The 12,907-nt window shown below is 39.3% G+C and overlaps 1 protein-coding gene and 1 long non-coding RNA gene across 2 annotated transcripts in view; one reads left to right on the forward strand and one right to left on the reverse strand.

The window, feature by feature from the left end:
• The window catches only part of kcnb2b (potassium voltage-gated channel subfamily B member 2b), a 104,894-nt gene that overhangs the window by 40,367 nt on the left and 51,620 nt on the right, over positions 1–12,907 (forward strand). The gene's annotated exons all lie outside the window — the stretch shown is intronic.
• The window catches only part of LOC141807259 (uncharacterized), a 93,061-nt gene that overhangs the window by 26,051 nt on the left and 54,103 nt on the right, over positions 1–12,907 (reverse strand). The window lies entirely within an intron of this gene.

A 12,907-nucleotide genomic window follows, 5' to 3' on the forward strand; every position in this document is an offset into this window, starting at 1 on the left:
TGTATCTGTTCCTGTAAGTACATACTTCAAGCTTTTACATTATTGACAGGGTGTAACATTTACAGTGAAGTTCAAGAGCCCTTTCTGTGATATGACACATCAGCTGGCACTGCAGCGCCTTTTCCACCTTCTCTTCAGACAATGGTGCAGCACATCCATAATTCATAACATCATTACACATGTACTGAAGGCTACTCACTTTGATTTCTCTATTTATTGTGTGTGTGTGTGTGTGTGTGTGTGTGTGTGTGTGTGTGTGTGTGTGTGTGTGTGTGTGTGTGTGTGTGTGTGTGTGTGTGTGTGAGGGAGAGTTGGGTCATGTTTAACAAGCACCATGGTCAGAGTTGCTATACAACCTGTCTGAGTGAGGGTTGCATGTTCGCTAAGCGTTCAGCTGAGGTTAATCTAGTCAAAGGGGATTGCACCACACATTTTCTGTTTGTGTGTGTGTGTTTGTATGTGCGCTCACACTGGGAGTGTCTGTTTTGTCACAGTTTGTTTTAAAACCTCTAAGAAATAAGCAGAGATATGAGAACAGGCTAAACTGTTCTGACAGGGAAGACCAAGCAGAACAGAGCCTCACTTATAAATGTAGAGTATGCTGAAAGCAGAGCTAAAAACACGAGTGTGGCGTTGACGTAATAGTTGGTTTGTCTCGTAAGATTGCAGCCAGGAGGAAGCTGATGAAGCCTAACTGTTTATGTTTAGAACATCAGGCTTAAACTCTGTTTTATTTTGTTTATTTCAAAAGCTGTTTAGGAACAACAATTAACCTTCAACATGTGTAATTAGGTGCTTTTTAGCTTTTACAGCACAACAAAGGAGCTGGTCTTGTTTAATAGCAGTGACTTCGTCCGTTTTAAGGTCTGTAAACTTTGTCCTTCACCGCAGCTAAACCTCAGATGATGCTGTCTCCAATTTTAGAATCAAACACCACTGAAGGAGACTGAGATTTGGTGTCCTTTGAGCTTCACCACCAGCAGAAGCTATGCTTTGTTTCTTAGCGGCAAAGCACTTCCTGGCACCTACTTTAACACCCTACCACTTCTTGTAGATTTGCAAAATGCTTCAGCTCAGTGACCTGAAAGTGTCAGTGCAGCTCTGACAGTCTGTCACCTAATAAACATTCTCTCATGACAAGTAGCCTAAAGTAAGACGTGCTTACTGAACTATAAGCAGCACACAAAGTTCACATCAACAGCACCTGTTTCACTTACAACCCCAAGACTTCCTTCAACAGATGAAAAGCTGACAAATGCATACTTAATATCGTAGACAATCTGTATTTTTTTGACTTAATGGTGGGTTATGTTCTTTTTTTTTTTTTTTTTTTATGTTCATAAAAGGAAAAAATCTTGCTGGAGGTTGTATGGGTTGTGTATCAAAGGATATATGTTAGCAATGTCCCACATGAGCTGTTGTACTTAATATTAGCACAGCTGTGATTCCACTATTGTAAAAGCTGTGCAAATATTCATAGTATCAACAGTGCAGGATCACTGTATTAAGCACAGCTACAATTCTTAGTAAGCCAGAGTTAGGTTAAGTGGCACTTCAAGCCAAAGACTATGTCACCAAAGTTAGCCAGTCTTTTTTTTCCCCACTTTTTTATGGTTTTTCATATATAATCACACAGAATATACACACACTCAAAAAAAACATCACAAAAAAGACAACAGCCAGAAAAATAACAACAAACAAGCAAGAAAAAGAAAAAAACTGCCAACATCAACAGTTAGGGAAATGTAAACAGAGATATAAATAGACATGTAGCAGAGTCCAAAAGAGAACTAAGTTAGCCAGTCTTATATTGCCAAGCGGTCCAAGCAGGACAGGAAGTCAGGCACCACACAACAACAAACAGCCAGTTGATTTTCAGAATAAAATGCTCAATAGTGACTCAAGTTACTATTTCACTTCACTTCAACAAACACCAAAACACCAGAGTGTCTCACAAAGTTTGAAGACCTAGCAATGTAATCCTAAATATCAGCTCTCATTGATTGGCTCTTGTCCAAATTTGTCATATTTGGCTCAGTAAAACTCGCCTGCAGTGTGGCTTCAATGGAGCAAATATGTCATCATGTCTATGAATAGTAGCATATTTAAAGTTTGATTCAGATAAAGAGAAAAAAAAGAGAGAGCAAACCTCGCGTGTTTCAGAGGCAGCTGTGATTTGTTTTACATGTGATCTTTCCTTTTTTGTCTTTGGGGTGGAGCAGAAAAAAAAAACATGGTCCATGTGAGGGAAGAATCATTTTGACCTTTACGAATGCCAAAACAAAAACCCATCTGCTTCCTTTTGAACTTCAAACCTGTCTTTCATTGTTTTCCTGTTCCTCTCTTTCCTTTCCCATGCCTCAGAGCTCATCCTACACAGCCCTAATCTCGTGTTCCGATGGGGGATTAGCCCAAAATTCAGACTGTCCTTAAATCCTGGCATTGCTGCCTTTCCTCAGTGGGCAGAGCTACCAGCATTATGTCCCAAGATTAAGAAGTGTCCTGTATGCTTTATTTCCACAGCCCTAAACCCAATTCAATTTAAGAACAATCGCAGCACTAATTGCATTCTAATTGCCATTGCATCACTGGCTTGTTGGCATAGACACTTAAGATGTCTTGGTGTGTTTTCCCGGAAACCTTCCCCACCCGCATAACAAGAAAGGATGGTACCGGAAGTTTTGAGTGGATAGAGAAAGGCCCACTTGGATTGAATTACATCGCCATTACTGACCACTCAGCAGAGGAGACTGTGGCTCCCCTCCTCCATCCCCAACCACCACACACAGCAGCGTGGAGCTTATGAAAGTCTGGATGATGGGCACTCTGTTTCATCCACTTTCCGGAGACAGAGGTTGGAGACAGATCAACGAGGAAACACACATCAAACTGCCAAAGCCCGCTGTAAGGACTTCAAATCCTCTAATGTAACATAAAGGTGAGACCTACAGGAAAGATTGGAAAATGTTGAGGTTAGATTGATATTTGAACTTAACTGCCCTTTGAGGAATTATCAGGAAGCACATCTGTGGCTTGTAGCAATTGATGCTACTGGACAGCGGTTGCTTTTATTGGAGTCCATGTGGCATCTGACAAACACTTCAACCACAAAGACTTGGTCATAAACGTTGATGAAATAAAAGGTGGATGACTTGACAGCTCCCCAAAGTGAAGCTGAAACATGTTGCTATTGATTGTACAGAAATTACTACAAGGAAAAATAGAGAGAAGACATTGGAGGATGGACTGTATGGCACTTCCAAAACTATATTTAATGGGTAAAATTACAATGAAATACAATGTCACCAATCATTTTATCCATTATTGATTGTTTTGATTGGCAGAGGAGGCAGGAGTAAAACAGATGCTCCACCAACTAGTCCCTTCTGTAAAATCTTGTTCCTAACATTATTGCATTTGGCTTCATTTTTGTAGAACAGGAGGGAAAGTAAACATGCCATGCTTCTTTATTGACATTCAAATGGTATTAGTCAGTGCTTAAAGCGCTTTGTTTTATGTGTGTAGAAAAGTGCATTGTATTATTCTGCAAATCATTGAAATACTCAGAGCTGTAGAGGGATGATGAATTTCCTGGCACTCCTTATTTTTATGTAACCTATCTCACAACTAATGGGATTTTTTTTTTTATTCAGCCTCTGAATTATGTTAAGTATGGTGTAATTTACTCTGTCAAGACTTCACATTATAATTGAATGGGATCCAATCATATTTCATCAGGGTGAATGATCGGTCTTTGTTCAGCAGATCTCACACAGCCGTATCAGGCCCAGACTCTTGTCCTGGATTAGTGCCTTTCTGCTGAGACGACACCGCCTCACAGGTCAAATCCTGCAGAAGAATCGAGGTCAATTGACAAATAACAAAGGCGTCAATGGTGTCAACTGATAAGGCTAGTTACCATGGTGACAGAATGTAATGGCCATCGGGTCCTGCCGTTGTTGTAATGAGTGGGATTGTGATAAGATTAGATCAGACGGGTGCAACACTGTTAAAGGGACAAGGTGGTGCAGGACAAGTGTGACACCCAGGAAGGATTGATATGATGATTTGAGAACAGGAAGGAGCTGGTATGTAAGAGTGGTTTATTATTAGACTACTGCAAATGAAAGAAATTACTTTTGAATCACTTGATGTACATGGAAGTAGGAACACTGAGTGCTGAGCAACTCAACGCTAAGGACCTTGGGCTTCATTTAAAAACAAAAGCTTTTTCACATTTAATTTAGTAAAGACTTGAATTTAAAGGTTAAAATTATGATTCTGTAGTTTCAAGGCTGAGCCTATGTGGAGTTTAAATTTTCTCACAATAATAAGTAAGATTTTCAAATTGAGCTTACAAGAGTGGTTCAACTGTTTGGGAGATTAAAGTCAAATTGTCAGATTTCTAACTCCTCCGTTGAATCGTTTTTAATATATTTTGAGGAACTACTCTGGAAATATGCTGCAAAAACACCAGGAAGGGAAATAACTTTCATCTTTGGTCCTTGAGTCTGCTGCATTTCCCATATTAGCCAAGGCAATAGGTCTTACATTCCCTTCAGTGCTGTTTGTTAATGTGGGTTCGGAGGGTAGATAAATACAAATACGAAAAAAAAAACATCTCATGTGCTGGTATGACCTAGAGGTTTAGATTTTAATTGAGTGTAAAATAAGTCTGGTTTATTCAGAAAGTTAAAGAAAAACAATAAAAAAGGAACGAAACTGGCTTTTTTTTTTTAAACTTTCTTTGATGTACTGATAGGTCCTAGCAAGTTTGTTGCCTCCCTGTGGTCAAGTTATGAAACCCTGCAGCTGGGTTTCGGGCACCTATTACTTTAATATGAAAGTAATCTGTTTTATTGATGATGGTCTTGTTTGCTGTAGGTCATTCAAAGCTATTCATATTCCTTTTCAGTTGTTTCGAACGCAAGAAAAACTTCTACTTCGAATAAAACAAAAAACTTGGGGGAGTTTTAAAACTTTCACTGCCTTAGAAAAACACACTTTAGAGCAGTTTTTTTTCCTTTTGATGTATCTTTTGTAGTTTTAGTTTACTAGTAATGCTGTAGAGCAGTATTGGCACATTTGCGGATGTCACTTTTTGACTCCTTGATGTTTTCTTGAAGAAGGACTTGTGCATTTGCTGTTGTGCACAATGATGCTCAACATTTTGCTTACAGCATTCAGACTAAAACAATCAACAGTTTGTGGCAGTTACATTAAAAACAACACTGAAAAGGAAAAAAATGATGTGAAAAATGCAGGATTTAAGCTGTATTAACAGTTAAGTGATGGTAATATGTTGTGTTTTTCACCCCAAGCAAGTACAGAGTATCAGTGTTCTTGTCATCATGTTATGTAGAGCTTTCATTCAGAGCTGTTATGCTCTCATCATCAGAGCAAACAAAACAACCTGAGCATCTCCGTGCTTACCCTTTACCCGGCATGGTGAAGTTCACCTCCTCCTTTTCCTCTGAAGTGATTTATTCATTAATTAGCTGCAGCAGTGCACTTCAGAGCCACAGCTTGTTAGCTGCTGTGCCAGGATATCATCTATTCTGAGTTTGCTGGCACCGCTGACCCTCTGCTCGCTGCTCACATGACTGTTTGCTCCTCACTTGGTGTTACACATTGTTCTGCTCAGCCGGGTCAGCATGGAGACACACTTGTTGTATTGGTTATATAAGTGCTGGTTTTGGAGAATGAATATTTGATTGGGGCGCTTAATGCAGAGTGAGCGCTCAGATGAGGAGGCGGCCAGTGGGCGGAGAGCAGCGAGCGGCTTCTCTGTCCAGGGGCTGGCAGGAAGCCAGCACAGAGGAGAGCTTTTACTGTACCCACTCCTCTGCTCTTCTATCTACTCACCAGAGTTCTTTCCCTCTTCTCTATCCCTTTCCTCTCCTCGTCTCTCCTTCATTCCTCCGCCTGTCATCTTTCTTTGCACTAGCTGTCAGTTTTCACCCTTCTTTGACTTCTGATTCCTCTTTAGTGCCCTTCTCCGTCTTCGTTACCTGCTCTGAAAATCTCCGGCAGAGTCAACACAAAGTCTGGAGGCATTTGAATGATTTCCAAAACACTGAAATTTTTGGACTGAAGAGGGAGTGAAAGCCTAAGTGGGATGTGTTTTTTTTTATTGTGTGTATGTCTGCACATGGATAGGCAAGTGTTCATATTTATGTATCTGACTCCATGTGCATCACAGCTCTGGAGAGACACGGGGGTGGTTCAGTCACATGTATGAATAGTGAGGCATGCACATGTCAGCTAAGGTTGTAAATGGGTTGGCTGATGTCTAATTACAACCCTATGTAAATGAGGAGTTATGCAAACATGGGTAACATAACGCAGCACTGCAAGTGATGCCAGAACCCAAGTAATAGCAATAAAAAGATTTCAAAATGCAGCAGAGTCAGAGAGAAACCTCATTTAAATCCTGAAGTTATCACTGGGAAAAGCTGTCCTCCGTAAATATCTTTTGATGCTGTTTAAATCCTGCGCAAATCATAGAGGGGTGAACCACACCGAGAAGGAAAATGAGCCTCGGGGCCACATTCACATATAGAATATTAAGTAACTCCTCACCTTGTACGAACAGAGTGCCTCAAACTTCCTCTATATTCTCATGGATTCGAGCTGAACCTGCATAGCCATGGTGATTATTCTTCAATTAACACTACATAAGGCCAGGCTCACACTACTATCCTCCTACATCTTGACTTATATCAAATCTGTGGAAGAACACACACATGAGGATGTATCAGGCTAATTTTTTAACACAACAATCCTTGGGACCACACAAACTGCATGACCCCTGGCTGCCTCACCTCACATGTAAAGTTTGAGGGAATGGTTTCACAGACATGAGATCTCACAAAAGCCTGTGTGATCGGACGTGACTTTAAAAGATCAAAATATTGAGGGTGATCAACATCTTCAGCTATTTTGTCATGCAGCAACAAAAATGGTATAATGTCTACTTTTTCAGTTTTCCACGTAGCTCCAGCTACAGTTTTATGTTCCCTGTCTGCTCCTGATGTAACAGCTGGTGGAGCCACTTCCCAGCCTGCTCCTCTCATTGGTTATTGCCAGTATTGGTTAGAGGCTGTCTGACAAGAAGTTGCTAATATTGAAAATGTTTCATATTCATGATTACAGATCAGGGAGGCTTGTTTGGGAGGGGGAAAATCGCTGCACTGAAATCACACAATTGAAGATTATTCTGCGATTATAATGAGCCCCAATAAGACTCTCAACCCTTCACCCACTGAGGGGGGCAAATCAGGCCTCAAATCTTGCTTATAAGAGCCTAAGCTGTAACAACAAACTAAAATGTGATAAAGAATGTAATGAAGCCTGAAATGTAATGACCTGTTGAAAATGTAACAAAAAATGTAAAAAATAAAAAATAAAAAAAAGCAATAAAATCCAGTATTAACTGACACAAAATGTAAAAAAAATCTTACATTTTGGGTAAAAAGTTGTTACATTTTGAGTTTTATTTTTTTATTATTATTATATATATTGTTTTTATTTTTTGACATGGCTTTAGACTCTGCCACCAACCTACATATAGTTTTTTTTTTGAGAAATTGATTGTTTAAAAGAAAAAGTGTCAGTTTTAATAAAGAATTTTTATTTTTCAGGCCTTGTATCAACAAGTTTCCGTTGCCATCGTCAAAAACTTTAGCATCCTCTAGCATCTAATGAAGCTTGAAATGTAATGACCTGTTGATAATGTAACAAAAGTGCTGAGCTCGAAATGTAAAAAAAATGCAATAAACCCAGTATTAACTGACACAAAATGTAAAAAAAATTCTTACATTTTGGGTACAAAGTTGTTGCATTTTGAGTTTTTTTTTTTGTGTAACTATATATATTATTTTTATTTATTTTTTTTTTTACATGGCTTTAGAGTCTGCCACCAACCTTCATATAGTTTTTTTTTTTTTTTTTTGAGAAATTAATCCTTTAAAAGAAAAAGTGTCAGTTTTAATAAAGATTTGGTTTTTTTTTTCATGCCTTTTATCAGCAAGTTTCAGTTGCCGTCTTCAAAAACTTTAGCATCCGCTAGCATCTAATGAAGCCTGAAATGTAATGACCTGTTGATAATGTAACAAAAGTGCTGAGCCCAAAATGTAATTTAAAAAATGCTATAAAACCCAGTATTAACTGACTCAAAATGTAAAAAAAATCTTATATTTTGGGTAAAAACTTGTTACATTTTGAGTTTTATTTATTTATTTTAATTTTTTTGCGCTCTGCACTTTTTTTAAAAACTTTTTTTAACATGGCTTTAGAGTCTGCCACCAACCTTCATATAGTTTTTTTTTTTTTGAGAAATTAATTATTTAAAAGAAAAAGTGCCAGTTTTTATAAAGAATTGTTTTTTTTCACACCTTTAATCAGCAAGTTTCAGTTGCCATAGTCAAAAACTTAAGCATCCTCTCATTGATCCATACTGTTGGTGGGTTAATAAAGTTGCCCTCCTTGCACTTCCTCCTTTATATCTTCCTCATTCAATGACATTTCTTTAAGTAATTATTAGAACTGTTTATAGAAGTCCTGACATGGCGTTGAGTTTATCCTCCATTGCTCGAGATTTCCTACGAAGTTTAGACAACAGCTTACTTTAGTATTAGTTCTTGGTTCTCTTAGTTTCAACTCAATAGCTGCTAATACAAATGTTGAATTAGGAATGTGCACCAAAAGTGAAATTATCTCGAAAACGATGCCTGGCTAATTAGCCAACTAACAAAGTGACACAGTCGACGCTCCAGGACACAAGTGAACAGGCAGGACAGAAAACAGCTTGAAGGATCCTACCCTCCTCCCATATTTTCTCAAGGGACACATTAAAAAACAGTTGAAGAAGAAAACAAACTGCATTTTTAAGAAGTATTACCTTTAAAATAAAAGAGAGAATTTCCTCATCAAGGTTTTTCACTGGATATAAAAAGATCTGTGTTCGTTATTTTAGAGGAACTTTGTTCAGTCAACATGAAAATATTTGGTGTGAATCATCCTCACTGGCAGGAGTTAAAGATGAAGTCATGTTTTTTTAGTGTCTCTCAATTATTTTTGCTTTTTCTTTTAACTGTATTATGACAAAAACTGAAAACAGAAGTCTAAAATTACACACAGTACTCTTCCTGTCGACCTGCACATGAGGGGTTGTTGAGGAAAAAGCATGAGTCAGACAGGTGAGGCTGCCGCTGCAGCTGGTGCACTACCAGACAAGCGAGGTACCGCCGTAAATTATGTGACTCTCTTGACCTCATCTTCCACCTTCCACTGTGGACACAGTCTGACGATCGGACCGACGCTGTGTCACAGTGGGATGATTGCACCACCCCTGTGTCACACATCTCTCTTTCTCTCCTTCTTTGGCCTCCAGCTTCTCCTTGTTCTCTTCATTTCTGTGTTATTTTCTCGAGGTTACAGCCTTTGAGGACAGGGTGCAGCTGTGTGCTGCTGGCACCTTTTCAGCCCCACGTCCTCTCCTGACTTGTCCACCTTCCCCCATGGGGGAGGTCGTGTAGAAAGAAGGCGGTTTGGCTCACCAGTCTAATGTCTCCCTAATTGTCCCTCCCTTGTGGGAGAATGTGGGTGAGAAAATGATAGGGGAGCAGAGAAAGAGGGAAGGGGGGCAGAAGGATGCAAGGGTCAGCCTAATGATAGCAGAGCTGACGCACAGGGAGAGCCAGGTATTCCTCTTATCTTGTTCTGCTGCATTCAGGCTCCAAATGTTGACAGACAAATGAACACCTGGATGTAATCCAGAATGACAACTACCTGTACTAACAGAAGTCTAACTCACGTCTCATCTGTTTACATGGAGAAATCAGGCTGTGTGACGTCAGAAGAGGGAGCTCAAATTTTAGGAGCTGCCATGATGCCTTTTTAACCAGTCTGTGGGTCCAACTGGAGCAGCCATGGTCACTCAGACCTTCACTGAGCCGACGGCAGACGGCCAGATGGGGAGTCAGCACAACAACGGATAATCATACTAAGACAGGAAAGATGACGAGAAGAGAGAGGGCGGACGGTAAAGTGAGGAGAAAAAAAACACCACAGATGGCAAAAGGTCAACAGCATGAATGCTTACATGGATTTATGCTTTTCAATCCATGAGAACAGTTGCTGTGTTCCTGCAACTTTAACTCTCTTTTTTTGGTGTTCAGATGTTTCCTCCACTCTGACCCATGTACGCACGAAGACTCCTTTATTATGTGACCTCCTAAATCTCCAGATTTATTAAAGCCAGCCAGAAAGGACACAGGTGTTCGCCTTATTTCCCCAGACTTATGAGACACTTTATTGGAGAATTCTTCTGACATTTAGTTGGATTTGTGGTTGTGAGTTCCCACCGGGTACAATGTGCTGTGGCATTTAGCCGTTGCCATGGTCGTGTACCTACTGCAGGCGGGAGTGAGTTCTTGACAGCTGTGTACGTGTGTGTGTGAGTCTGCAGAAGTCTGGGTTATATTCCTCACAAACTATTCAGGACACTCACAAAAAAAAAATCAACATTCATAAGTTAAACACTGAAGTTAAAATTTCCCCACTCTCCTCTTTTCCCCTTTGTTTCCTGTGCCATAAAAAGCTCCCACCTCCTGCATAAATAAGAAAATTTACATAAAGATAAGGAAATCAAATGACTTTCTGATATCCTAATTAGGAGTGATTGATACTCAGCATCATTGTTATTAATTTTGTTGTGAAGGGATCATTATGTAAATTAAAAGAGCTGCATTTCATTAAAATTAACTGTCAGCGTGAGAGCAGAGACTCATTAAGTGGAACCGTGAAGGTTTCTTATGAATGATTTTTCTGAAGCCCTTGCTCCAAAATTGAGTTATTCTTAGCTTTGGTAGCTCTGGGCAACTGTTGCCATGCATACATACCCGTAGATACGCTTCATGGCATGGACTTGTTTCTGTTTTTTTTTTTTTTCATATCAGCAGTGGGGAGTTACAGCAGTAAGGAGGGTGAAATGAAGGGGATTGGTGAAACGAGCCCAGGGGACCATCGATTTCCGTAGAGTGGAATATGTTGGTTTGTTTCCACAGTAGGTTATGGAACCATGAAATGTCTATTGATATGGTACCGAGATGTAATACAAAGCACACTAACATGTACAGGAAATTGTTCAAAAGGTGTAGTTGGACATAAACAAACACAATTTCTTGTTTTCTCTCATCTGCATGCATGTGTGTGAGCACATGTATCAAGCTGTGGCTTAGCCGTCCCTCCTGGCCTGGTGTGGGCAGATGTTTGTGGAAAGCTTCCCAGAAAAGAAAGCCTTCTCCTATAAACATGTCAGCGATACCTTAAGCTTCTTATAGACTTATATGTCATAGCTGTGTTTGACCCGCATGGCTTTAATTTACTTTTCTTTGTCTGCTATGTAAAACTCTGTCAGCTCAGCAGCTCTGACATTTCAATGATAGGGAAAGGCAGACACGGTAATTGCAGTTTGAAGAGGAAATTAGTGATGAGTGGATGTAAGAGAAGCAGTGTGTAATAAGCTCCTTGGTACATTTGTGTTTCCTGTAATAGAGTCAGGTTAAGATTAGCATTTCGATCTGAAACTGAGCTCTGACTGAACACATGACACCACATGACAGGAATCTGATACCATCGCTTTTCTTCTCATGTGACTTTTCAAATTTCAGAAACTGGTTGGGCTCGAAAAAAAAGTTAAGTTACAGGCTTGTCCAACTCTTTCTTGATTGCAATACTGACATATAAAATATTTAAAAATTGAATTACTTTATAACCCAAGGCAGTTTCCTTTATCTATATTAGTGATGTGAAATAAGTGTTACCACTGTCTCGGTTTGTGAAGTAACAGAATGCAATAAATTGTACTTTATGATCTTAAATTTTGTATTTATGATTCATATATAGTATCACAGCTACACCAGTGGAGTCTTAGACCCTGACTTAAAATACAGTATTTAATTTTGTTTTTAAAGAATAAAACTAAGCCAAATGAAAAAAAAAATGTGAAAAACATTGAATATGAATTTGCTAAAGCTTATAAATATGGATGCAGACAGACATTATGAATAAAGCTGTTTTAAACATTTAGCACGGAGATGTAAACAAATGACTCCACTTGACATTTGGCTATGATAGCAGGAAAAAGCCTGGATGCTGATGAAGGGGACTAATACCTGAGAGCTAGTTAGAAATAAAGTGGCTTTAAATGAATCACAAGTTCCACTTTTTTAAGTTTCTCGTCTGTGGCTGGAACAGACCTTAATCCAATATCTACGTCACCATATAAACAAGATGTGACTTTTGACTTCTTGATCAGACTTCATCTTTGAGTTGTTTAACCAAGTTGTCTTTTGGATCAAAATCTGAATCTCCATATTCTGGATCACCAATCGCCAACACAGACATTTTATTCACACTGCAGTCAGTTTGAGTTTGAAATATTGTTTCAAACAGCCGAGTAAAATACCTGTGCAAGCCTTGGACTATACAGTCATTAAAGCAAACTGTCTGAATTTCCTTCCTTGGATGCTCCTGCTGCTGTAAGGGCAAATCAATGCAGGACTTGTTGACTTCCGATGACATGTCACTTACATAAGAGTGCACTGTGCAAGCTGAAGTGGGCTTGACCTGCCGTCTTGAAAGTAGAAGGCAGGAAGATTATATTTTACTTTCATCTTCCCCTCTCACTCTCTGCCAATGACAACTCACCCTCTTGAAACCATAATACTGTGATTACAATAAGAAAGATGGGGTGGAGGGGTGCCTCTCTGTAAGCCTCAGTAAGCCAGTCTAAAGACATCAAGATTAGGTTTGAGGTACTTTTTGGTTGGTTGCTTTCCCTCAATAACTTGGTTGGTCTTGATGGATGGAAGCTGTATCGGCTAAACTCTGCAACGTTCGA

Source organism: Halichoeres trimaculatus, unplaced genomic scaffold, assembly GCF_033239565.1.
Source record: "Halichoeres trimaculatus isolate MK-OKI-2021-1 unplaced genomic scaffold, fHalTri1.1 fHalTri1_scaffold_18, whole genome shotgun sequence".
Classification (NCBI taxonomy): Eukaryota; Metazoa; Chordata; class Actinopteri; order Labriformes; family Labridae; genus Halichoeres; species Halichoeres trimaculatus.